The sequence below is a fragment of the Trachurus trachurus genome, assembly GCF_905171665.1.
Source record: "Trachurus trachurus genome assembly, chromosome: 11".
NCBI lineage: Eukaryota > Metazoa > Chordata > Actinopteri > Carangiformes > Carangidae > Trachurus > Trachurus trachurus.
The window spans coordinates 26,205,067-26,230,934 of NC_139904.1; positions in this window are offsets into that span (position 1 = coordinate 26,205,067).

Consider the following 25,868-nt stretch of genomic DNA (forward strand, 5'->3'; position numbering starts at 1 on the left):
AAGTCATTTTATTTTCGTTAGAATGGGAGAGAGGGGGAAATTGATCCTCTCCGTGGAGTTAACTACTGGCTATTTCGTGTATTTGAGTAATGACTCTCTTCAAGAATAGAATTAAATTTGGCTGTGTCATTGTTCAAGGGCTTATTACAATAAGATAGAGACTGTTTCAGGCTCTTTTCTACATGAAACTTACTTCTATCCATCTGTCTGTTCTATTTCTTCATATCTGCTTTAGTTTCTTTCAGCAGTAGGTTTTCACAATGCAGATTCTGTCTTCACTGTTTCTCCCTTCTCCAGTTCAGCACTGCCTAAGGTTGTCTGCTTCACTGCAGACAAACATATCCATGCTTTAGGGCAAAGCAGCAGGCACAACATTTCCTCTGCAATACTCCTGCATTGTGTGTGAGCAAGCACTTTTGTCTCTCTTCCAAATGGAGCGCATGGCCTTTAAGCAACTTACCCAGATCTAATGATGGCTGGGGGTGGGGGCTGCTGTTGTCCTGCAGCTCCTGTTTGTGAGGACTATTTGATCGCCATAGGGCACCGCTGTGCTCTGGATGCCATCTCCCGTGGTGGCACATCTAGCGGGGGAGCGGGCTACTGTTTCACACTGTATACTTCCATTTTGAGTCTGCAACCGACAACGTTGTGTGAGTTTCTTGACATTTCTGACTACCCAGAGGGCACGTGTGTGTGTGCGCGCTTATGTGTACGTGCGCATTTCCGTGTGCATCTGACCACTATATAGCACCCACTGCTTTTCCATCTTTCATCTTCCATCTTCCACTTCTACAACTCCCCAGATAGCGATGTCTTTACAAAAGCACTAGTTACTCTGTTGGGGCTGTCAAATGGGTTTTATATGTTTCACAAGTGAACTCCATCCACCGAATACACTGGCATGATGGAAGAAAACAAAGTAGACCTACTTGCCAAGTTTCATTGGTCAAGAAAGTCAGAGCTGTAAATAGTGAAAATCCATTTTCACATTTGAGGATAGTGTATGTGGATGTGTGTGTGTGCGTTTAAAAAAAAAGAAAAGAAATGGCAGATACAGAGAGAGGGTAATGAAGTGGTAATTATTTTACTGTCCACTAGGAAACTCTTCTTGACTTTGATAGATGTGTCTGGCCGAATGATATGACATTTCCACACTGTAGCAGAAACTCGACTTGAAATGTCAGACTGTCCACTACTCCTCCTGTGCCCTCTGTCTCCACTTTTGGTGTGCTCCCTCTTATGTGACTGGGTGTGCATGTATGCGTGCATGCATCTGTGGATCTGTACACTCCTGTGCCCTGTCTCCAAGGTAACAGCAGAGTAGAGAGTCAGACCACCCATCACAGAAAATCCAGTAGTTTTTCTCTGTACTCTGTTCTCTCATGGTTTTGTCTTTTATTTATTTATTTATTTTTCTTTCTTTTTTTATTCTTGTGACAGCTTGTCAAAGCCCGTGTGTGATCTGTCTTTTCAACGCAGTGTAGATAGTAGGTGTAGGTACAGTAATGTCAGTGTCCATCAACTCAGGTTTGATAACAAAAAGTGTTCAACAAACTTTTCCATTTGATTCACAGTCGCTCTGTTAACTGTGGGGAAACAAACAATGTAATTAATTTTGTCCTCACCAGACAAAACTAAGAGCCGTCAACTCTCTGCAGGAACAACTGCTATTATATGGCAAAGGTAAGTTTTCTTTGGTTTGGTTTGATCTTGATTTTTTGTAATTGTGTAACCCGGTTAAAAACATTAAGCAATAGGCTATCATATCATCCAAGCATATAGATAGTGTGATTAAAAAGGTTGAAATTCATTAAAATGTTATAAAAATGTTAAAAGCAGTTTAAATGTTTATTGTTTATTTGAAAGATAATGTATCTGTAAAAGCAATATGTACCAGCATTTATGGGGTTAATATAGATCGGCCGGAACGTAACATCTCAGGTGTTTCAGTTCGGACAGGAAAAGAGTGACGGACAGACCGGGAGAGAGAGCGGCGGAGCGAGAAGAAGAAGACACGAAAAGAGACTGTTTAGATTAGTTTGTGACCAAGTTCGTGGAGGTGTTCAACCCGGACTCTCCAGAGGACTAAGTGGTGACTTTCATGTGTGTGTGAGTGAACTACTCAACCCGTGAAGACGACGTGAAGCTAGCAGCTAATTCAGTAGCTAGTAGCTCGCAGTGTGCTAAGTTAGCAGCAAGCTACCTGTTCGGCAGAGACTGTGGGAAAATGAGCGTGGAGCTGCAGACGACGAGCGAGCACCGCGACATCGGCAGTGACGGGTCTTCGTTTCCTCCGGACGGATCTTCTCCTCATCTCACCTCTTCTCCTGCCATCAGCCCGTGTGTATGGATACAACACTGGTCATTCAGGTACCTTTTTTCTTTTCTGTGGCCCAGTCGGGGTGAAGCAGCCATTGTGTTTAAGGCTTCCACGAACCCAAGCTACATCCAGGCCTGCACCGATGCTCTAAAGGGGTACCCCGGTTTATTTTCTATAAATTAATTAGAGTGCCGGCTTTAGTTATAAGGTGTGTGGGCCTACATGTTGCATTTAAGTGAATTTGAGTGAATTTAAGGTTCTGCATTAATCCATTTGGGTTAAAAGTGTTTATTGATATTTGCATATATTTTTGGTACAGTGTTTTTCTAAAACAAAAGAAAGTATATTTCATTTACTGTATTTACCTTAAGAAAAAAAGGGTTATTTCAGTTATTATTTTCCTTACAAAATGAATGTGTTTCCTGTGAAAAAAAGGACAATTCAAACAGTGTTTACCTTAAAAAGAGGGCATTTATTGTGAAGGTTTAAAAACAAAGAACATTCATATTTATTTGTTTTTTTTTTTGAGTAAATAATTGTGAGAAATGATGAGTTTACCACAAGTTGTGTGTCTACTTGTTCTGTTGTTGGTCAGTGTACCCTAAACATTAACTTTATATTTTCAATATTTAAACTGTTTCCCAATAAAATGTGAATTTAAAACATTATATTATATGCATTTATGCAGTATCTATCAGTAATACAGTGAAAATTAGAAGAAATGTGAAAATTTACTTTGCAAGTCGATTTCGGTGTGCGCCCCCCAAATTTTCTGCTTGCGCTCCTAAAATTTTAAGTTAGGGGCCACTGTGCTCCTAGTAGGGCTGAAACGATTCATCGAGTTACTCGATTAACTCGATTACAAAAAACTCTGCCTCGAAGCTTCGTTATTCCTATGACGCGCAGGGATATTGTTCCACACGGACCGTTGTTAAGGAAACACACCACTAGCGCGCAATGGCGGAGAGTCGGGATGTCCGTAAACGGCAGAGATAATCTAAAGTTTGGGATCATTACATACTCAAAAAGGAAGAGAACAAGGTGCAGTGTGTCTACTGCAGCGGCGCCGGCACCTGTAACCCCCCCCCCCCCCCGCTCCACAGCGTCTCCCAGACCGTCATATGTAAACCTACCGTAACTTCTCAAAAAAAGAAAAAAAAAAACTCCGGTCTCCTGTGCTGGACAGGTTCCTGTGAATACGTCTCTTAAAGCCCATTTGAGCAGTTTCTAAGATGCTACGGTTCTCAAAGACCCGACCCGGTCCAATCCGCAGGTGTTGAAGCCTGGACCTGATGCAGCTGGACTCACCAGCATTAATTCTTGGCTGGACCACGGCAAAATAAATAAATAAAGAAGCCCGTGGTCCGACCTGACCCAATTTTTAATCAGAATTTTAATAGAAAACATAATTTGTTTTTTATGCTTTACTTATAATTGTATTATTTACATTTATTTTTTTATATATATAAATTTTATATTGTTAACCTGTTTGGCTTGATATTTTATATTCTTTGGTCTCAGGTAATTTTCAGAAGGAGCAAATGTGCAATCCTTATTTGTAATGTATGTTTAAATTTACAGTAAGTTAACTGTGTTGTTACCTACTTATTGCACTTGCAATAAATGGGCTTTTTGGAGCCAATAAAAAAGCCAAATGCTTGATCATTCAAAGCCACATCATTTTTGTTGTTTAAAAACGCAAAAAAAATGTATCTGATTAATCGATTAATCAATCGATAAAGTGCTAGATTAATCGATTACAAAAAGAATCGATAGCTGCAGCCCTAGCTCCTAGTCAAAAAAGTTAGTCTGGAGCCCTGCCCTGCCCTCATCGCTATGACTACCGAGGGGAGCGCTACAATTTTCATCAATCACACTTAATTTTTTTTAGGTTTTGTGGTGGCCGCTGTCCTGGTCTATGCACTTAAGTTGTAATATATTATGTCAGCATACATTGAAGGTTTGACTTTTAGCTTTGTATCATCACAGAGGACAATATCTAGGATTTAACTATAGCTGCCACAACCATAAAGAGTTGTCCTGATAAAATAAGCTGGTCAGCTAAAAACGTGTAATGGTGGAACCTTTATTAACTGAACTCTATGCAGGCAGCTATGGGCATAAGAAATGACTTTCTATGGTTTTCCAAGCTTACTTATTAGCCGTGAAGCTGATCTTAATGTGCAGTGGTTGGACCTGAAGAATCCTGTAGCTTTTAATAAACGTTACATTATTGTAGTCATGGCCACACAGTATCTTGATTTAAAAGCTTAAACTATTCAGTTTTAGTGGACATGCTGATGTTGTAAATCTAACTGAATTAAGAGGACTTCTATCATTTTACTGAACATTACCACTTCAGTTGACAAGATGTCAGAGTAATCGGTCTAGACAAGAAGCTTTATTATTACTTAGTACCATATAACTGAGGGAATTATGCTGGTTATGTATAACAAATCAAATATAATGACTCAAACCACTTGACAAGAAGAGCTCACATCCAGAGAGACAATACAGCATGAAAACACTGCATACAGTAAAGCACTTGGCTGTATGGAGGTCACATACTGCCTGGCTTAAAGGAAACCCTCAAAGGCTGGGACCTGTAAGTAACAGAAATAAGAGCTATGAAAAACATTGACATGTGTTCGACTTCATCATTGACTCAGTCTAAAAAAAAAAGATTCAATAAAAGAACACTTTTACAAATCTTAAACTAAATTGGCACAAACTGAGATTAAGTTATTCATTTAAATATCCCTAATTCCCACATTATATAAGGCTTTGGAGTGCTTCAAAATTAAACATACAGTAACGACCTTTCAGTTTATGGTGTCCAAAGACAGACATCTCAACAGGTACGTGCAAAACTCTAAATTGTCTCAGTTTTCAATATTCACAGATGGCGAATGAAACTGGTAACTTTTACCATCACAACATAGTCAACCTTAGCATAAATAGCTGTTTGTTTACTAGTCTAGAAGAAGGACCCTTCAAATTCTCCTCTTTAGAAAATGATGGCTGAAGTTCTTGTGAAACCGGTTGCCAAGAAACCGTGTTCAGTGGCAGAAGAAATGTAGGTGAAATGTACAAATAGCCACACACATCTTTCCAACATCAGACTTTGGGTGGCTGAGTCTGACAGTTTTGGTGACTGTTTCAAGAAGTAGCTACAAGATAAGAAAATAAACTTATCGCTGAAGCTTCCTTTTTTAGTTCTGCACAAACACCTGGAGACCAGGAGAGACTGTTTGATAGTTTCTGCTTTCGTCCCCTGTGACACATTGCATGTTGTTCCTCTTCAGAACACGTATAAGCACTTCTGCCTTTACATGTTTTTGTATGACCCACCTGAGCCCTATATGCTTTGGCTTTTTCTGTAGCTATATTGATTTCACAGTGACAGGATTTCAGACACATTCTTTGATGGCCTTACAGCTCCTGTCATTTTGTGAACTGATGTTCTTTAAGGTTTGTACCATGTGTCATAAATGATGGCTGCAAGATAGAGGCAATATCTAGGCAAACCTGGACTCTCCAGAGAAGAGGGAGAGGGATGCTATATTGGTTTATGTGTTAAGTATGTTTTTTATAGTATTTGGTGTGTTTTTTGTTTGCTTTTTTGCTTATGTAATACATGTAAATGAATAAATAATATAATGTTTGATTTCAGAGCATTCTCATACACTTTGATCATCAGTTTCTAAACAGGTACTATAGTCCACAACAGCACCATCATGTAATACCTCTTGATCACTTACTTTGACAATTTTGTCCAAACTTTCAACTCTTCCGTCTCACATAAACATGATCATTGACTCTTTTCTTGCACGAGTGACAGGTGCAAGGAAGCTTGCTCATTCATAATAACAGTTTATCTGTCTTTCTGTATGTCTCTCCCTCCTTATATGTCACCTACAATTTTCTTTTCTTGCGTCATACATGGGGGAGCCCTACGAGGCATTGGGTGATGCAGATCTGGGCTGACAGCTTGAAATAACAGTTAACAGTTCTTCTGCCTGGTTCCCTCTGACAAATTCACAGTGCTGTAATGTTAAATGGAGTGTGCTGCAGACCTGGGAGAGGCACAGGTGCTCTCTGACACTACGCCGACTTCACCTCAACACCCCTATCCTACAGCCATCAATCCCGCATCGCGCTAACCCTCCTCTTTTCACTCTGTCATGTTCCACCATGTTAATTTCCACCTGATGGCACCTGCCACCTTCTTTACTGTCATCTCTCTGCCATGAGTTGTCATGTTTTTTTCTCAGGTTAACTGGCCAACTTGTTTGGTAACTTTCAAGACACCTCAGATAATGCAATATGGGTTTTCATTGCACAGTAAAAAAAAAATCCAACTTTTGTTTAACTGCAAGTTATAATTAGCTCCATAAAGCAAAAAAAATCTGAATGTTTTGGTTGCATGTCAGTGTGCCCTCTCCAGTCAGGATGCCCTTGCTCTTCTTTGTCTATGAATCTTTGTAAATTCTTTACATCTGTATTAACACAAGTATAAAACAGAATGCAAAATCTTGCAGCCGTGATTCCTGCACTCTTGCAGTTAAGGGTTGAAAGTTAGGTACTTAGGTAATATTTTTTTCTTCAAACTTAATTGGGTGAAACAAATGAAAGTTGAAGTAGAATATAACTGTAATCTCTAGCAGGCCATGTTTTATCTTCTGTTATACCCTCCATCAGTCAGGTTACGTTAGGTTACCTGCTAGCTAGCCAATTAGCCAGTTAATGAGTACTATTTAAGTTAGTTTTGTTATTTAATCTGGACCATAAGTTAATTTCAAAGATAACGAAAGAACTAAGTAATAATTACATTGTTTTCACAGACTTCACAGCAATCTTCTCTATTAAATAATGCAAATGTACTGTGGCTCAAACAAAAACCAAGCCCTTCCCCCAGCCAACCTTCTGTGTCACATTATGCATACATCTGTTAAAAACCCAATAATACATGACCCGTGAGTGCAGCCCAATTCTCATCAACAGAGCCATTGTGGTGGAACCCACCTCTCTGATTGCTTCCCCTTCTTGCTGTGCACTTTTCTTTCAATTTCTCCAAAGCTCTCCTCTATTCAGCCTTTTGTTTCAAAGCACCCGCTTTAATTACTTTAGCCCACGATGTGAGCTTTGCATGACGGCTTTCGCTCAGGCCCGGCAGTGGGGAATATCTGGAGAGATGATTTGTATTAATGACGGGTGGCAATAAAGGGGAGAGATGACGAAAGGGAGGAAAATGATATGAGACAGAAGGAGAGGAGACGTTGTCAGGAGGAATGTGGCTGATGAGCTCCAGATCATGGCTCAAATGAAGCTCGTCCACCCTTTTACCTTTCAGCTCATTATCAATTGTTTATACATCCATCAGGACTATTTTTGCAAGCTTGAGCCACTACGCTGTCATTTTGACCTGAAATATTGAGATGAGAATGCTGCGTGTTTTTTCATTGCAAAAGTATCTGCAATTAAATATGTTGTGCTTGTTGCCAACCAGGGCCGTTGTATAGGGGTGAAAGGTGATGATAATTCTAGGGGCCCAGTGCCCAGTGGGGCCCAAAAAAACCCCAGTAGTCTAATCTTTGTATGACTGAATTATTCTGCATAAGACCCTGACTAATACTCATAGTAATGCTGCATTAGCATCAAAACAAAGTAGGCTAAATAAAAAATGATAATACATACGTAGTCTAAGAAAAAAAATGGAAAAGTTAGGGGGTAGGGGCCCACTTTTGTATTATTTAAGGGGGCCCAGAATTCCTAGCAACTGCCCTGTTGCCAACACCGGTAGCAACTTTCCCAAATCCATCCATTTGCATTTCACCACACTTGAGCACTAACATGCTTCGAGCTGAAGGCGTCTCAAACTGAGGGGCAGCTCATCAGCCTGCGTTGCTGCGTATACCACAGACAAGCAGTGAGCTAGCTCGTTCTCTGAGGCCCTCGCATGGTGTGGGCCTCCACAGAGCGTTGTCCAACGGGAGCTAAGTGTTGATCAATGCAGTGAGTGTGGGAGGACAGAGGGTGGGGAGTAAAAACAGAGGAGAGAAAGGCCAGTGCCATCGCTCTTCCATGACGCTGAGGATCTGGATCCGCTGGGCTCCCAGGCTAAATTAAAACAACCGGCGTCCCATTGATTCCAGCAGTGACAGGGACCATACATCACCCCACAGCCAGGGAGAAAGGAAGAGAGAGTAGAGAGAGGAAGAGGAGGAGGGGGGGGTAGGAAGGGTGGGTAATAGAGAAGGAAAGAACACATACAAGAAAGAAAATGATCGCTAAAATGAAAAGGGGGAGAAAAGAAATAAGAGGAGCGTAAAAAAGAGAGAAGCAATTAGAGAGGGGGCATCTATTGAAAAGAAGGGAGAGGATGGGAGTTGGTGAAACAAGAAATGGGATGGAGGAAAAGAAAAAAAATGAGATGGCAAACCAGACGCCAGCAATCGTCCACTGACAAGTCAATTTATTTCTATGCATGGCTGACTAAGAAGCAGAGAAAACCTTTTGGTCAGGAATTAGGGGCGGAGAGCAGGCAGAAAGACAGCAGCAGTGACTTTTTAGTAAATACAAAGCTGTTGAGATGCACAAAACCAGCAGGCATGGCTGGGTATGGAAAAGCAAGAGATAATTGAAGGTTAGGGTCTGTGTATCTAGTCTTTTGATTCTCCATTCAGAAACAGATATTACAAAGTTTAAAAAAAAAAAAAAGAGAGAGAGAGATGCTCGGTGTGTCTCATTTTCATGGTCAAACAGGAATGACCAGATATAAAAGTTTCATTTTCTATTTTGTATAACAAAAAACAAAATAACCATAATTTCCTAGTCTGAGCGATGCCTGCTGTGGCTGAGTCACTGCAGGTATCAGGACCAAATGGTGCTGCTGCTGACAATATATTTTGGGCTGTTTTATCTTAACTGTGAATTTCACACATGTAACACTCTTTTGGTGTATGACATTATACAGCATTCGTCCACATATGTTTTCAAGGTTGGATGTTAATGATGTAATGTTGGATGTGAAATTCCTGTGATTATGCACATCATCGTTGGGCAGGCATTCATTGGAAACAATGTATTCACTTAAATTATATAAGGATGCACAAACATAATTCATGTAAATACCATGCTGGTATACCTTGTGCTAAAGTTACACATTGCAGATTACAGACTGGAAACTATAGTGATGCAACAACCATTCTTGCTGCTGTTGCCACATATAGGCAAACTACTAAATATTGTACATCTCCTACAGTGAGAGTCTGTCAAATGCACATCAGTTTATCTTTTCTTTCTGGTCCAAAAGCTTGACAATATTGTTCTCTGAGCAGTTGGAGAGTCAAACAAAGCACATTTTTCTCTGTTGTTTGCATGTATCAATGGGCTGTCTTATTAGACTTCAAGCCAACACAGAGATAAAAATGTGTGCATGCATGTGATAACCAGCCCACAGAAGAATATCTGTTAGTGGAAATCCATCCTTGTGACTGAGCATTTCTGCTCTGCCTGCACATGACACCTTGTACCAGCTACGCACTTGCAATGCTCAACACTGGTTTGATCATCAAGTTGTCTTTTGAGACTTTGCAGGCAGTGACAGTGACTTAAGATGCTGACCATGACCTCTGATTGGCTGTTTCATTCAATCACTGATACACACTAACTTTAGAAACTGTTAAAACTGTGGTCTCGCTTCTCAGAGTGGTAATTGAGGTTATCCATCCATACATATCACATTCTTACATAACAACAGCTTTGTGCTAGTCAGACTTACATATCTAAAAATCCTTTAAAAAAAAAAAAAAAGGTCTATGGTCTAGACTATTTTGACATTCAACAGTTGACTGGATATATGTTGCATGCATCTGTAATCCAGTCTTTCCTTTACAAAGAGCATTTCACATATTCACAATTCCTCAGGCACACAACTGTCATTTCAGATTCCATTCCTCCTTGGACAAATGATGTTACTTCTGTCATCCATGTGCACTGCATTGGCTTTCAATTTCAGATATCCACTATTTCATTTTTTTATATATATATCTGCACTAGAATTCTTACTGGGAAAACATTTCCATGACAAATATCTACAAAGCAATTGTTGTTTATAATTTGAATACAGTCAGAGCTGTTATGTTCATTCATCACGCTTTGTTGCTGTTTTCATCATATTCGTTTGATGTAGGAGGGAGAAGAGTTTGTCATGTGATGTCTGTCATGTAATAGAACATGAACAGATGGATTAAAAAATATATATATATATTATGCTGTTTAATGTTTTTAAACTGTAAGACTATACCTATGACAACATAAATCAATTCATGGCAAAGTTTAGTTCCAGGGCATACGTAGTATCATCGTGTACAGCCTCATCTCAGTGCCAAATCTTGTTGATTGAAATTTTGCACCACTAAAAAGGTTTTAAAATATTTCCCCCCTCAGGTGCCTTTTGGCCACTGACTGACAACATTGAACACACTGTTGCTGACAGGCCTAGAGGGCACAGGATCATTGACAATGACAATCCTTCTCCGCCCTCACTGAGATGATGAAATCGGTGAGGGTCACAGCAGGTTTAGCAGCTCAAATACAGGAAAGGAGAGGAAGAATCATTTTGATGACTCTGCTCCTCCTTTGCACCATTTTCACTGCACCAACAAACTCTGGGATGAATTGGAGACTGCAGGATGCTGCTGTTCATATTCCTGTATATTATCTTCTTCCCCATGCTGGCCCTTATTCTTCTGCTTATTCTAGTTCCTATGTTTTCCTAACATGAGTCCACCCACCAATCATCCTGCTTTTCTTTTTTAAAAATGCTGAACTGTATGATGTTCCTGAGAGAAAGAGGGACCTGAACAGTTTCCGGAAACTGCATTGTTTGCGTGGATGGTGGAAGAGGGTGGTTATGCTGAGAAGCACTCAGCATAGGTGAATCAACAGGAGTTGATATAATTAGTCTGCTCTTTGCAAGAGGAAGCAGCACATCCCTCGTTTTCTGGCCTCAGCTGTGACGTAGGAGAATGGGGAAGAGGACTGCTATGAGGCCGAAGCTTTCTGATGACAGCAATTCAGATGAACTCCATGGTGCTCTGCAGGGAGGACAAAGCAGCCCACAGGCATCACAACAAATCATCTTATGGGATGACTGTAGTGACCCTCTTTTTTCGCCACTGACAACTGACCTCTGAAATTGGCAGGACCATCAATTCCCAACGAAGCCCTTGCATCTGGAGGGGCCACTGACACCTCAGCTAGCATCTTGCTTTCAGCATTGTGTCTACTTTTTTCTTAAGGTTGGCATGTCTTTGGATTAGTGTCTTGGGATTGACCCATTGTAACCCTGAGGGCTGGCCTCTGCATCTGGGTGAGCAAGGAAAGTGCAAGGTAGCCTTTGCATCTCGCAGAGCTGTCAATATCCCAGGTAGCACGGTGGCTGGATCAACCTTCCTTTTTTTCTGAGGTCTGGCCTTTTCATCCGGGCAGGGTCGTCATTGTCCCAGGTAGCTGTCGCATCTGGCAGCAGAGAGGATAAAGGCAGCCTTTGTGTCGGGTAGGGTATGAAGCTTTTACCTTGGTCTTGTGTTCAAATGAATACAATCCTTTTCGTCATACCCTCAGTGACTTCTGTCTGTTGATCTGCAGTTTGCGCAGTCGGGGGTTGAGGCAGCCGGCTTCAACCTCCTGCGTGTCATTCTCTCCCACTGATGCTCATCAATAGAAGATGAAAAGGAGATGGGATGGCAACAGCATGTGCAAAGGAAGTAATGTATCAACACCAGAGTTTGCAGTGGGTTGCAGCGCACAGGGAAAGAGACAAAAGTAATATACGCAAATATACTGTATATAATCTGATCGACTCATCAAATCTGGAATTAACAGAGGGTCTAAACTATGAGCTGTCATTTCATTGGGAGGAAAGAGGTGAATATCTGACATTTTAAAAATGTTTGAATAGGCTCAAAAGTAAAGAAAAACATTGTTATGGATATGTCCACATTATTCTGTACCACTGAATTACAAAAGTCAGAATAAGCTTCTACTTGTTCAAAAAAAATTATAGGCTAAAATATAAAAACTAGAGAAAGTGTTTCATTGTGTTTAATCATTCCATAATGTATGCACCACATTTTGTTATAGTAATTTCACTAAATTATTCAATAACCTTTTTCCTAGTGGACAAAAAAGGTGAGTCTGAGTGTATAACCTGTTTATTAATGTTTCAAATGTAGACTACCCCTGTCTATTAGTACAGTATGCTTTTGTGCCAATTTTGCAAACATTCATTTTCATTCTTTTTTTACTAAACCACCCGAGCTGCCACTTTTTTTTTTATAAAAAAGAGAGAAAGTAATGTATGGTTTTGTGTGAACTAACTTCTGTATGCTGCACTTGCTCCGACTTCAGACATCTCAGGCAAAAGTATTTATTGCAAGCTTGGTGCCAGCGAGGAAAATGATGAGCAGTAGGCTACAAAGCCAGAATATGAATCAGAGTGGTAATTTACCAGAAAATCTTGTCCAGCAAGGTGTAAATCGTATAAGTCAGTTGTCACAGGTCCATATCTTACTGTTGTTATACGTGTCCTTCATTTGGATAGTCTACTTAAAGTTATGCTTCTCCCTTTCTTATCTATAAAGACTTTGGTTACCGTAGCTACGGAGGATAAAGTCATAACAGAAGCAAGCAGTGAGCCAATGTCAATAATGGGAGTTCATTATCGTCTGAAGTCTTGGAATCTTAGAGTTGAGTTTTAGCCCACAACATAAGAGTACCAGACGCAACGACAGATAAATGGGAGCATCAAACAGCTCCATGGCAAAACACTTGACAAAACTGTAATCCAAGCCAGGGTCAACACTAAACCCTAATCATCTCCTGTCTCAGGAGAACTACCTGGGCACATGCTCGGACACAGACTGTATTTCTCATTTTGTCCATCACACAGCTCACAATCTCTGTCTAGGATTTAAATTTGTTTATTTATCAACTCAAAACTGTAACAGAGGCAGGTAACTCCCTTGGTTTGGTATGTAGGCCAACAATTGGTCAGAGTAGTTAGTGTGTGAAGCCTCATTAACAAGGATTTCTCTCTATCCCACTCCCTCGCCTGGTCTATCTACTTGGTGTGTCTTATCTTAAAGCAGTACTAAAGAACTTTCAGTTTTGGTTGAGTTTGGCGGCGCCTGTGGACCAAAGCGGTAGTGTTTTGCCTGAAGGAAGACTCCATTTCCCATGAACACTAGCGTGAAGCCCTGTAAATATCCTGCATTAAAATTAACAGAAGACATCAAAACTAAGTTTCTGTTTCCAGTGGATCATTTCAAAGTGAAAACACAAACATAATCCATTGCTAAAGTGCCGTTTTGCCTGTTCCCTCCTTGTTGTGACTCGCAAAAGTGAAAGTGAAAGTAAAGTGAGAGCAGGGTTCCTACCATGCTCCTCAAAGCTGCTTAGTGCCAGAGAAAGACCCCCTCAGACCACGACAGAGGTGTCATTTAACTTGTTTTAAGTCGATGTATCATCACAAAAGTTATGAAAATATTTTATGAAGGTTGAAAAGTTCCTTAGTGTTGGTTTAAGTTGAATCAGCCTCCTTTAGTCATGTGATAAAAGTGTTTTGGAAGTCCTCCATTTTCCTGCAGTTCCCAAGCAGCCGGGAAACCAGAGCAGCTACATAGAGGCTATGATTCCACATTTCACTGAGTAGTGGGAGAAGTACCAGTCGTAAAGGTCATTTGGTCAGTTAGCCAGTCAGGGACAGGGACATTAGTGATTGTAAGGCTGGCTACACTGCTGCAGGGCAGCCAGCCACACATGTAAACCTTTGACATATAGAATCATTTGCATTTCCTGAGATTCTACTTGCAGTTATATTGTGTTCATGAAGTTACAACAGATCAAAAAAAAGCTGAAAAGTCTGTCACATGAGGTTCTGTTTCCAGACAAACCTCCAACAGAGGTGAGGAGCCACCAGAAATCAAAATAAATTGTATGTCATTTCAGATAATGTTTTAATATTTTTGTGGCTGTTATGAATGAGGTGCTGTGTTATAAAATGAGGGTGCTAAGTCTGATTAGCGTTTTAGCATGCTAGTGGGAATTCGCATTTATGCTCCATGCGGTGGCAGCTAATGTTACACTGTGTGTTGCTTTTACACCTAAATGTTACCAGCTACAGTAGCTCTCACAGACATCAGAGGTAAACAAGTTTGTACATGAGTTTAGGAAGACTAAGAGAACCATTTATGTTGATAGTGGACCAGGAAAAAATCTTTGGACCAGAGGATGTTTCCTATTTGGCAATCACTCCATCCTACTGTTGTCACCTGTCACCAGCCTGTTGCCACCAGTCAGTAACATAAGTGACTGCTGATGGCTTGACAACCGTCATCTGCTCTTGACGTTTTCTCACAAGCTGCAGATGATGGTGCTTTTTTTATTTTTAATTTGCTCGCAGTAGCAAGTGTTTTCAAACACAAGCTCCCTAGCAATGAGTCAATCTTGCAAAGGGTTTTAATTTATAGTTCAAAGAATTCTATTTAGTATTTTACTGTGGTTACAAACTTTAGTCGATGTGAGAGAGTGTGTCCAACTTCATTTATATTTGAACAAAGGAAATTATCCAAATCTGAATTTAAAGGGTTACTGATAACAAAAGAAATGAGCCGAATAGTTTTTGGGGAAAAAACAACCTTAAATGTTATTGTTCAAACAAAGACCAATATATACAAACAAAGCAGCAGTGTAATCAAGTATACGATAACAGCCCAAGATGCATAATGAGTAGAAGTCAAAACAAGATAATATATTTGAGAAAACGCAAAGTTTTAGCATTATATTGGGTCTAATTGCTTAAACAGACATGTCTTAAAATAAATTACAGTTTACAAATGAAACATCATGTCATTGTCACTTTTTATCATGTTTATTGACTATTGAATCAACTCACAAACAAACAAAAGAGAAATTCCTTACACTTTATTCCATGTGTAAAAATGTATTTCAACCTCAGAATGAATTTACAGGGAGAGTCCTGATGACCAAAATAACCAAAATGACGTGACAACAACATACAATTTAGCAATGGACTAACAAGAAAAGTGACATGTGAGTTCAGTGGTGCAGCTCAGTCTGTTCACACCCTCAGATGGACTTGGCTGTGTGTGGATGTATAGATTTACCAGTCGATTGCTCAAGGGAGGAGGAGGAGGAGGTGGAAGACTAGAGGCTCACCACAACGCATTTTTCAGGTTCAGCCACAAACTAAGTTCTCTTGGTGATTGTGTGCCCTCTGTGAGCTTTTGCTGAATCTTATCTGCAAAGAACTATGCTGTGTTGTGTATAATGAGTTACTTTTGCAAGTTTGAAGTTGTCAGTTTAAAATATTTCTTGTACTTGTAGGTACTACAAGATTAAAACAAAGTATTGATATACAGTGTGCTGAGCAGTCACCGTGAAATAGCAATGGAATATGCTGCATTACAGAGTTTCCTTCCATGATAAGACTTTCTAGCTTGAGAACAAGTCAGAGCCTGTAATGAATTTAGTTAATGATGTGAAAGCAGTTGATTGCAATACGTTTGTAAACACTACCAAATAAATTCTGAATGAGACTTTATTTTGTTCAGCCTGTATATTTTTTTTCCAATAACAGTTGGAGCTCTGCTCATTCTCCTTAAGCCTGTAAAAGCAGCAGACAGTTTAACAGTTTTTTGGGCTCACGGGAGACAAGTTTCTTTCTGCATTTAAGCCCTCCTTTATGGGAAGAGAAATATACACAACATGTAAATGCTGTGCCCAAAAACACATTAATCAAGAACAGAGAAGAGTTTATCGTTCAGATGGAAGATAATAAGAAAAACTATTTCTCTGCCTGAGCAGGCAGGAAGAATTAAATTAAAAGAGGAACATATTTTTCATTTTTGGAAATAAATAGAATTATTTTTAAAATACAAAATTTTTAAAAGGAAATTTAAATGACCAAAAGATGTGCAGACTTGTCATAATGAATTAAATATATTCGTGAGAACGTAACGACCTGTTATCTCTAATCAGCATCTATCTATCTAACTGACGTTTGCATTTTAAATCTGTCATCCACTGAACTTTATGAAAACAGGTGTTTCACTTATTGACTTTGAAGTGACAGGGTTATTCAGCTGTTGTTCTTTATCATCAGTCACTTCAATTAAGTATCAGTATCCAAATGAGGTCTTGCAGAAAGGATGGGAGTTTGACATGTGAGACAAGCTTTGGGCTGATTATAGTATGGTAATGGTAAATAGGATTGCATGTGTGCAACATAAATAATTGGATGAGAACTGTTATAATTATTTTGTCAATGCGTAACTGAATTAATATAGAATGCTCAAAACACATATATTTTATATACTTTTACTTTTTGCTGTCTGTAGTAAAATATTTTTTTCTAAATTGGAATTGTGCCAAATAAATGAATTGTTTTGATAGCAAACCTATTCTGTTTGATTGAATAGTAAAGAAACAAATGTAACTCCATAGAAACTACAGCATATAAGTTTTGCAACTCACGCTAGTGCTGCCACTGCTCCTTCATACTCCACCCAGCCCTTCACCTATGTATTCATCAGGTATGCTGTTTCAGCTACTGCAAGAATTGGGAGTTTGCTGGCCTCTGGTTCATCCATAGTCAGTGGCTGATAATAGCTTGAAGCCTCTGTGTGATAAGAGAAGCTTGTTGATCTCCCACCCCTGGCTTTGGCCCTCTCTGATTGGCTGGAAGGGTGAGACTCACTCAGAAACTTCAAAAGGTAATATCTCTGTCTGTTTATCAAGTCTGGGTCTGAGAAGCCTTTTTTTTTTTTTTTAGCATATTGTTGTAGAAAAAGAGATGTCCAGGTCTGGACCAGAATATGTTTATGCAGGATTTATTCTTTCACGAGATATAAACCCTAGCTGACTCTGGAAAACTGTAGACAAGGTGCATAAGTATCATATTTTATAGGAAGATTTGATAAATAGATTTGATTGAGTCAGCGGGAGGAATCACCACCTGTTCTCTAAGAGATGAACCTCCTATTCTGAGAATTTTCACTAATGGTGTAATGTTTTCCATATTTGGTCTTTCATCATATTTGATGCAGCTGCAGTGAATTGAAACCTAATGGTGTAATGGAAATCTACCAACTCCCCAAGATTGGCCCTCGAAGGCTGGCTGACAAAGCCTCGTACCTCATGACGCCATTATTTTCAAAGCAACTTGGGCTGTTTTTTGTTTTTTTTAAATTGAATGTTTTCACACTGAGTGGTATGTAGCACATTTCTTCAACTTAAATCAATTCAAAAACGTATTCACTGCGAGCCTAATGATCTAAATCCTATTGCCATTTCTATTCAGTACATTCTGTTATATATTGAAACAGAGTAGGCCTACACTCCTGACAGACTGTATACCGTATATCTTGGCGCACAGAATATATTACCACTATAATATTCTAACTAGAAAAGTTACATTGTGGAGATGCCTTATCTCTACACTGCTGATCTGCTGTAGTCATATGCACTTGCTGGATACTTGCAGAAAAGCCATCATCTTACAAACCTGAGGGTATGAATGCTTAAACAAGCAAACGAACAGATAAACACATGCATTCACAGGGCTACACACACAGCAAAGACACAGTGGAGTGGAGCCCCTGGCAGTCTGAAACCTGCAGAGACAAAGAGAGGCATTTGCATGACTTCCTCTTGTCAACCTACAGTATAGTACAGGTTAAGGTTGGTTCTAATTATTTTTCAGATTGGCTTTATTAGCTTTCCCTACTGTTTGTTTGTCTACTCATAACATTTTGCTTTGCTCAAAACTTAGGGAAAAGTTTCTACATAGGGCACCAAGGGAAAAAAAAGACAAACTTTTACACTAATTTGGGAAAATAAAATAAATGACATTGTGGCTTTTCACAAACGTCTGGGAAAACATTTGACAGATCTTGCATCTAGACCACATTTTTCACACTGCAATCTGTGTGGAATAGCACAGCAATCTAAGAGCACAGATGGCCGTGTACATCTCTGTGCCATTTCAAATGATGTACTGTAATAAAGTTATCCACGCTGTTTAAAGTTTGCATAATTGTGCAGCACTTTGGTAATGTGCAGTACATCCCTCAAATTAGAGAGTGCAGATGGAACAGACACACTCCTACTGCTGTGTAATGGCTACAGAGATTTAATCAGCTGAAAGGGAGGGACCTCATATATCCTAGATGCAGTTGTAGATGACATAAGAAGTGTACATTGATGAGGTCCACCAGTGATTCTGCCACCGCGGCATTACATTTTGAGTTTTGTGTTTGATGTGCTTTAAAAATGTGCTGCATTCAAAATTAATATCACAGTGGCAGAGGCAAAACCTGAGATAAATAGCATATCACTGTATGTGTTACTCATAATTCATTCAGTTGCTGGTTTTAGGTTGAAAGATAGATAGCATGTTTTTACAATTTACAAGTGTTAATGAATCCCACAATTCCTTGCAAAGCGATTTACTTCTTGTACATACTGTACATACTTGTAACTTTTTGTAGATAATGAACGGGGGCGAAATGGGATTTTCTTGTAAATTATATTCCTTAAATTAAAAAAGTTTAAACGCATTTTATTAGCTTTGTGCTTTTATTTTGACGGAAAGGCCTGTCTCTCTCGCCCTGGTTCCGGTTGCAGCAAGTCAACGGCCCCAGACTAGCGTTCATAACCTGTGTTTCTCTTGTATTAAAGCTATAGTCTACCATTTGAAAGACGATGAGATATACAGAGGTAGAAAACCATAAGTAACATTTTTTGATAGAGTAGCTTGAATCAATAGATAGACCTATCGGTTTGGGGGTGGGAACGAGGCGGGACAAGGCGAGACGTCTCAGGAGGGGGTTGGATGGAGGGTAAGAGAGAGAAATTGAGCCATGTGGGCCGCATGGCTCCTATTGGTCAATTTCTCTGCAGGCCTGCAGCCGCTAGAGAGAATGGATTTTTCGATTTTCGTTCCTTTTGCTCTTCACATTGTGTAGGTTGTACTATAGGGCCATAACCACCGTCTGAATTGCGTTAATGATAATTATCAGTCTTTCAAATCATAGACATTAGCTTTGAAATACTTGGAATATAAGCACTGCCTGCAAAGTGAGTAATTACAACAGTGTGAGAAAGGGAGGTCTCTATGAGAAGTTAGTTTTATATGTCAACATGTCTTTATCTGAAACACACCAATCTGCTTTATTTCTTGAATAAAATCTCTTGATTTAACAGTGAAATTAGCTAGAAGAGCAAAAAAGTTCCACCAAGAAGCCAAATGACATCCACCAAACTTCAGAGTTCAGACTTCAAAAAAATTCAAATTTCCAGCAAGTGATTCGCATTTGCCCAAAAATGTAATATGCTCTCCCCGGCCTGTGCCCCACACCTCCACTAAGTTCAGTGGCGGGATGGGACATGTGCTTTTTGCATAATCCTCCTGACAAATAAACAGACGCGGGTGAAAACACAAGCTCCTCGGCGGAGGTAATTAAAACTCAACTATTTCCCTGTTTCTATGGCAAAGCTTTTTCACCATCGTCATTTCAGCCACGTTCTTTTCTGTGTTTGTGCAGCAGTACCATCCTCATCTCCATTCCTCACCCCGTGCTGCCTCCTCTTGCCATGCTCTCAGACTGTTTCACCTCTCTCATCTTCAGTACGCTCTGCACTCATCTCAGTTACATAGTTATGGATATGCTCTGCCTGCCTTTCCTTTTTTATCCAGCTTCCCGGCTCTCTTCCTCTGCCTTTTTGCATTTACTTGTTTTCATCACGTGGCCGCCATGTACACATCTTTCTTTCTCACTTTTAATTAGAATTATTCTGTCTTTTTTTTTTTTTTTTTACACTTTTAAAAACTTCAGTTTATTTCTCCCACCCTCCCTTATTTAGCACTCTCATTTTCTCCGTCTCTTTATGCTTGACTCCTTTGAAATCCCCTTGAACCTTTTAGCATGGGCTGCAGAAGAGGCTTCAGTAATTTGCATCTCCATGCAAGTTTGCGTGCATGTGCCTGTGAATTTCCTTTATGAAATATGATTTTGATCTGGGGTTCGTCAATGATTTACAAAGTCAGATGTTTGTGAAGTTTGTTAAAACAAAGAAGGAATTCTGAGATCACTTACACTCTGTGCTTCTGAAATATTTATTGGTGTAGTTGGATTGTTTCTCATCTGGTCCTGTTCTTTTTTCCCCCATGTTCTTTCTGTCTGAGGCTTAGATTCATGTTGGTTGAAGGGCACTGGGTTAAAAAAGATTCATTTTTTAAACACTAAAAGAATTATAGATATAAAGATGAGTGTCAAATTGAAGGTCAAAACTGGCATAACATTCAGTACTAGTGTAGTGTTGAAACACAGAAGTCTAAATTCAGCATTAGTTTAATATAAAAAATGCTACATATTCTTAGGCAAGCATGGACAGGAACTGGAAATTAGTGTAGCATCTCTTAACTCTACCCATAGGTGTCTGTCAAGCAAGCATAAACCACCATGGATGAGCGTGACAGGCTGACACCTGTCAATCAAATAAATGAGAAGATGTGAGCTTTTCTACTGAGACTCTGGCTTCTTCTTCACATTGTTTTCCATGAGATTTGAATTAGCTGTGTCAATGATGTAGTAAATCAGAAAGATTGGGGGAGACTTAAGCCCAAGAAAACATGTGTATCTAACAGAATAAATATTACAAGGCCAGCCGCGCAGATGTGAGTGTATCATGGCCAAGCAGCTTATTGTTAATAATGACTGGGATATTTCATGTTTGGATGTTGCCTGGTGTTAATCAGCAGCCTTAGGTTTTCCTGTCTCAATTAAAAATGATGGAGCGCTGGCACAGACACATTGTATCAAGAAAATCAAATTGACATTATGGCAGATGAAGCTCCTCCAGTAAGATGTGTGTAGCTGTTCAGCCGAGATAGCAGCACACTGTGTGTGTGTGTGTGTATTCCCCGGCTTTCAGCCCAGACATTTTGCCAACCTGTAATCCACCTGAGCCGTCGCCTAAAACTGTTGGTTTTCAGAATCACTGTGATCAGATTTATGATGCAATTTCGGGTCTAATAAATCCTGAAATGTGCGAGTGCAGAAACATCAGAGCACAGCTGGATTTTCCATGTTTACTTATTGACCTCCGTAATGAGATGTATGTGGTTTTTGCGGCACCGCTTTCCTTTGAGAAACCTGACTGACTGACGTGAGACAGCCTGCATGTGCAGAGTGCGGCTGGTTACCAGCTGGGAGACTTGTAACTAAGATGGATTTGTTTACAGAGCTCTTGTGATTGGTGCTGTATTGTTACAAATGCCAGTTTAGGCTTTAATCCAGCAATTGTTAAGTTCAGGCTTAAACCTTTACTCCAGTGGCATTTTCTGGTTTGATGGAAATGGAAACGTGCCATTGGTCATCACGGTGAAAGCTATTCCAAGGCCTTTTGGATGGAGCTCCAGGGGTGAAATAACAGCCCCCACCCTATCCAACCCCTCCTCCTCCTCACCTGGCCCCGGTCTCTCTGAGGGACAGGCAGGATGGTAATGAGGGAAATGAATGAATAGTGGGAAGACTGTCCTCGCGTGTGTGTGTGTGTGTGTGTGTGTATGTGCGTGTGTGTGTGTGGATGTCCAGCTGCTCTCTTGGCCACTGTGGCCATTACCGAACAGTACCAAGCAGCAGACCATGACACTCACCAGCTGGATCTGTGCACACCTCCACTGAGAGAGCAGGCCTGTGCCAAAGAGACAAAGAGAAAGAGAGAAAGTGAGGGAGGTGGGAGGGGGGAGTGAGCCTGGGGAGGGGGGAGTGGGGGGGGGGCAATGAGAGACAGAGGTGCCACAGCCAAGGAGAGGAGAGGAGAGGAGAGGAGAGGAGAGACCCGTCCTCAAGGTAAGATGAAGCAGATTTAACACTGCAGGAATGACACTGACAAAGTCACCAACACCTAACACACACTGCTGCCGAGAACGCACACATGCCCACGCACATAATTGCACTCACAAATATATTATCCTGACCTCAATGTCAGATTGGGTGTATGATTGCATGTGTGACAAAGTGTGTGTGTGTGTGTGTGTGTAGTAGTAGTAGTAGCACGGCTTCTGGGGAGAAAAATCTCCACCATGTGTCATATTGTCATGGTGACCATCAGAAGAGCCATAAATACATCACAGATCTGCTGCATTAGGGACTGTCCAGCTGTGTGTATGCACTGTATCTCCTAGACATATTCAGGCTGCCCTCTATGTCTGAAAGGCATTCTCTCTCTCTCACCCATTCTCTTCTTTCTTTGCATCTCACTCTGACTATAGCTATTCACAGGCACCTTTGCCAGTGATGAAGAAAAATATTATGCATGGGTGGGTGGGGTGGGTGCTGGTGGTGGAGGGTGGGGGATGGCAAAAAGATTATTCATATGCCTGAAGATAAATGTATTTTCTCTACTTGCCTCATTCCCTGCCCTCACTCGCAGCCCTCTCTCTCCCTCTTCCCCTCATTTCGTATTCTTCGGTCCAGCCACATTATTCCTTCTCCCTCTCCTGCTCGCCACTGTCTGGCCGACTGACACGAAACGATATCTGTCATGGTGTTTGGAACACACTGAAAATCGCTTGTCAGCCGAGGGATGACAATGGCTGGCACAGAGTGGACGTTACACACGGGTAAAACAAAAAAAACCGAGACTTTCTACTTCCAGCCTACTTCCATTTTTGTTTAAATCTCATTACAGGCAGACTGAAGTCTTCTATTCTTGGCTGGAAGTCAATGGGCGTCTTGTGTTCAAAATGTTTTTCCTCTCCGCCACGAATGCAAATCGCGCCAAAAGCCTAAGTTATTAAAAAGAAAGTATCAAATGCATCTGCTATTGTTTGGCATTAAAAACTTCCACAAGCCTCTTAGGAAAGCCACTTACAACGATTAATTCTGCAGAAAAGGAAAGCAGCTAGATATTTCTCTTTCCAGTGTAATACAATATCGATGTTCAGTTTAAAAACTAACGGCTGAGATTGATCCTGAGTGCTGTTCAACATAATTTTGGATATATTTTGTGACATTGTTCTCAGCTGTCGGTGTTAAATCTGGCTATTTAAAGTGGCACTGGCACAGTTTGACAGTTTATGGTAATAATACAACAATACAACATTTTGTAATGCTAAACAATAGAATATTTTATGTTGAGGTAGCAGGTACCAGTTGCTCCCTCCCTGCATGTTATCAGCATGTGTGATACATTTCAAGCAGTGTCAGCTCTGCAGGCAGACATCTAGAAAAGGAAAAAAAAAGGTTGTATTTGAAATTTCAGCCACCTGCAGCTCTCATCTCATGGCCACATGCACACACACAAGCACAAGCACCAAACACAAGTGCCATAGTCTGAAACGCTGGCTGTGGTTAGCAGAAGTCTAAACTATTAGCACCGTTACACAAAGCCAAATAACCACTTCACCATATTTAGATCAGGCTTCCTCACAGTCCAATAACATGCTAGTTGGCTCTACAGTAAATTGTTGAGTGGTTATCAGCTGTAGGTTTGTGTGTCTGCATGCCTGTCTATCTGCTTGTCAGCCCTGTGATAGACAGGCAGCCTGCCCTTATCCTGTGTCAGTTGGAACTGACTCCAACCTGTTACCTGTTCTATAGGTTCTCTTTATCTTATATTGGCACATATAAGATAAAAGGACAATCACATGCACCTGCGCTTGTAGAACTGCCAATGGGATCTCTCTCTCTCTCTCTCTCTCTCTCTCTCTCTCTCTCTCTCTGAAAGGAGAGAAGACTTCCAGCAAGTGCTAGATTGTCTAAACTGTGAAAGCAAAGCCATAGGGAAGTACAGACATCTACTTTCAGACCAATACAATATTCTAAAAGGTAAATATGGAATTTTTGCTCACTGATGCAAAAGCATTACTGCCTACCCCAGCTTTAATAACAGGGTTAAACTGAAGACCACAGTCTGCCTGATCCTTAAATTTCAGCTCTTAAATCAGTTATTAAAACATTTTCTTGGCTGAAAGGAACCGGATTAAAACACAATGAAAGAAAATACGCTGGATAAAATGAAAATAATTCAGTTTTATTTTCAAGACATGTTTACTTCAAAAGTTTCTTTTGAGGCTTTTCTATTTTACTTACATGAATATGCAGGATGTGACTGAAGACTGCTTAGTAAAACATCCAAGTGTAATCTCATGATACCCATTTGCTATTTTTCATATTGTTGCTGTTGCAGCAAATTGCTTTGTAAAGTTTGATTCATAGATGCATTTTATTATTAAGCCACTTTGTAGATGAGTAGGAAAAGCGCAGGTTTGTTATTGATATGTTTCTGCTCTATTCAAGGGCCTGCTATTTTATACTCAAACTATCAATGGCTGAAAAGGAAAAAGTATTGTATTCCTACCTTATGAAGAGGACTTCAGACAGTGACTCCAATCCACAACAAACCACATGTTTCTCTTTTCTACCCTCTCCATTTTCATTTTTTAAATGTATTTTCCTGTCTCCTTCTCACCTATTTCCCTCTTTCACACCTAGTCTAGTGGTGGCTGATGCCCGTGCCACCTGTGTCAGTCAGGAGTGGCCTATTTAGGGCAGCTAATTCATCATGGCCTGAGAGCTTACATACGGTACATACAATTACCCCCCAATGCAAACAAGACCCTCTCAGTCCCTGTGATTTATGGTCGTGTCAGGGGAGAGCAGACATGGAAACAACAAAGAGATAGGCAGCAAGGGGAAGGGAGGGAGGGAGGGGTAGTGGTGAGGTACAGAGCAGGTGGAAATGAAGAAGAGGATCTTCAAAGAGGACAGGTGAAAGCACAACAGAGAAATATGAGACTGTGAGACGGCTCTGCAAATCCTCAGGTTAGACAATATTAATACTAGCTCTGCATGTCAAAGTCAAGGATTTCTTCTCAAAACCTTTTTCCATTTTTATCCCTCTCAACCTATTTACAGTGAATCCTCACGGCTTCACGCTGCTCATATCAGACTCATATCCACTTTGACTCTTGAAGTCAGTGCTGCCAGGAAGGCATAGCTTCACCTACTGTTTTCCCAGGACCCCCCCCACCTCCCCTGCGGTGCTTATTTTAAAATGCATCACTGGCCTGTTTCAGCTGTGGCAGTCGTATTGTATGGCTGAAGGCCGATGAGATGGCTATCCAAGTAAAAATGAGAAGGAAAAAGAAAAGAGGGAGATGGAGGAGACGAGAGTAACAATGAAAGATTTATGACAGGCATTGAGAGCAGGCGGCGGTTTTATCAGCCTATTATCAACCAAATCGCCCCCACTGAGATGTAGCACATATCTCCTCTGTTCTGCACTCTCTCTGTTCTGTATCTCCACTCACTCTCTTTCCAGATCAATGCTCACCCCTGCTGCCATCACCATACATAACCCGACTCTCCCAACCTTACCTTTTAGCATTCACTCTTTTACTTCTCCTTTAGTATTTACTCACCTCTCACCTTTACCCCCCTCTCTTCCTCCT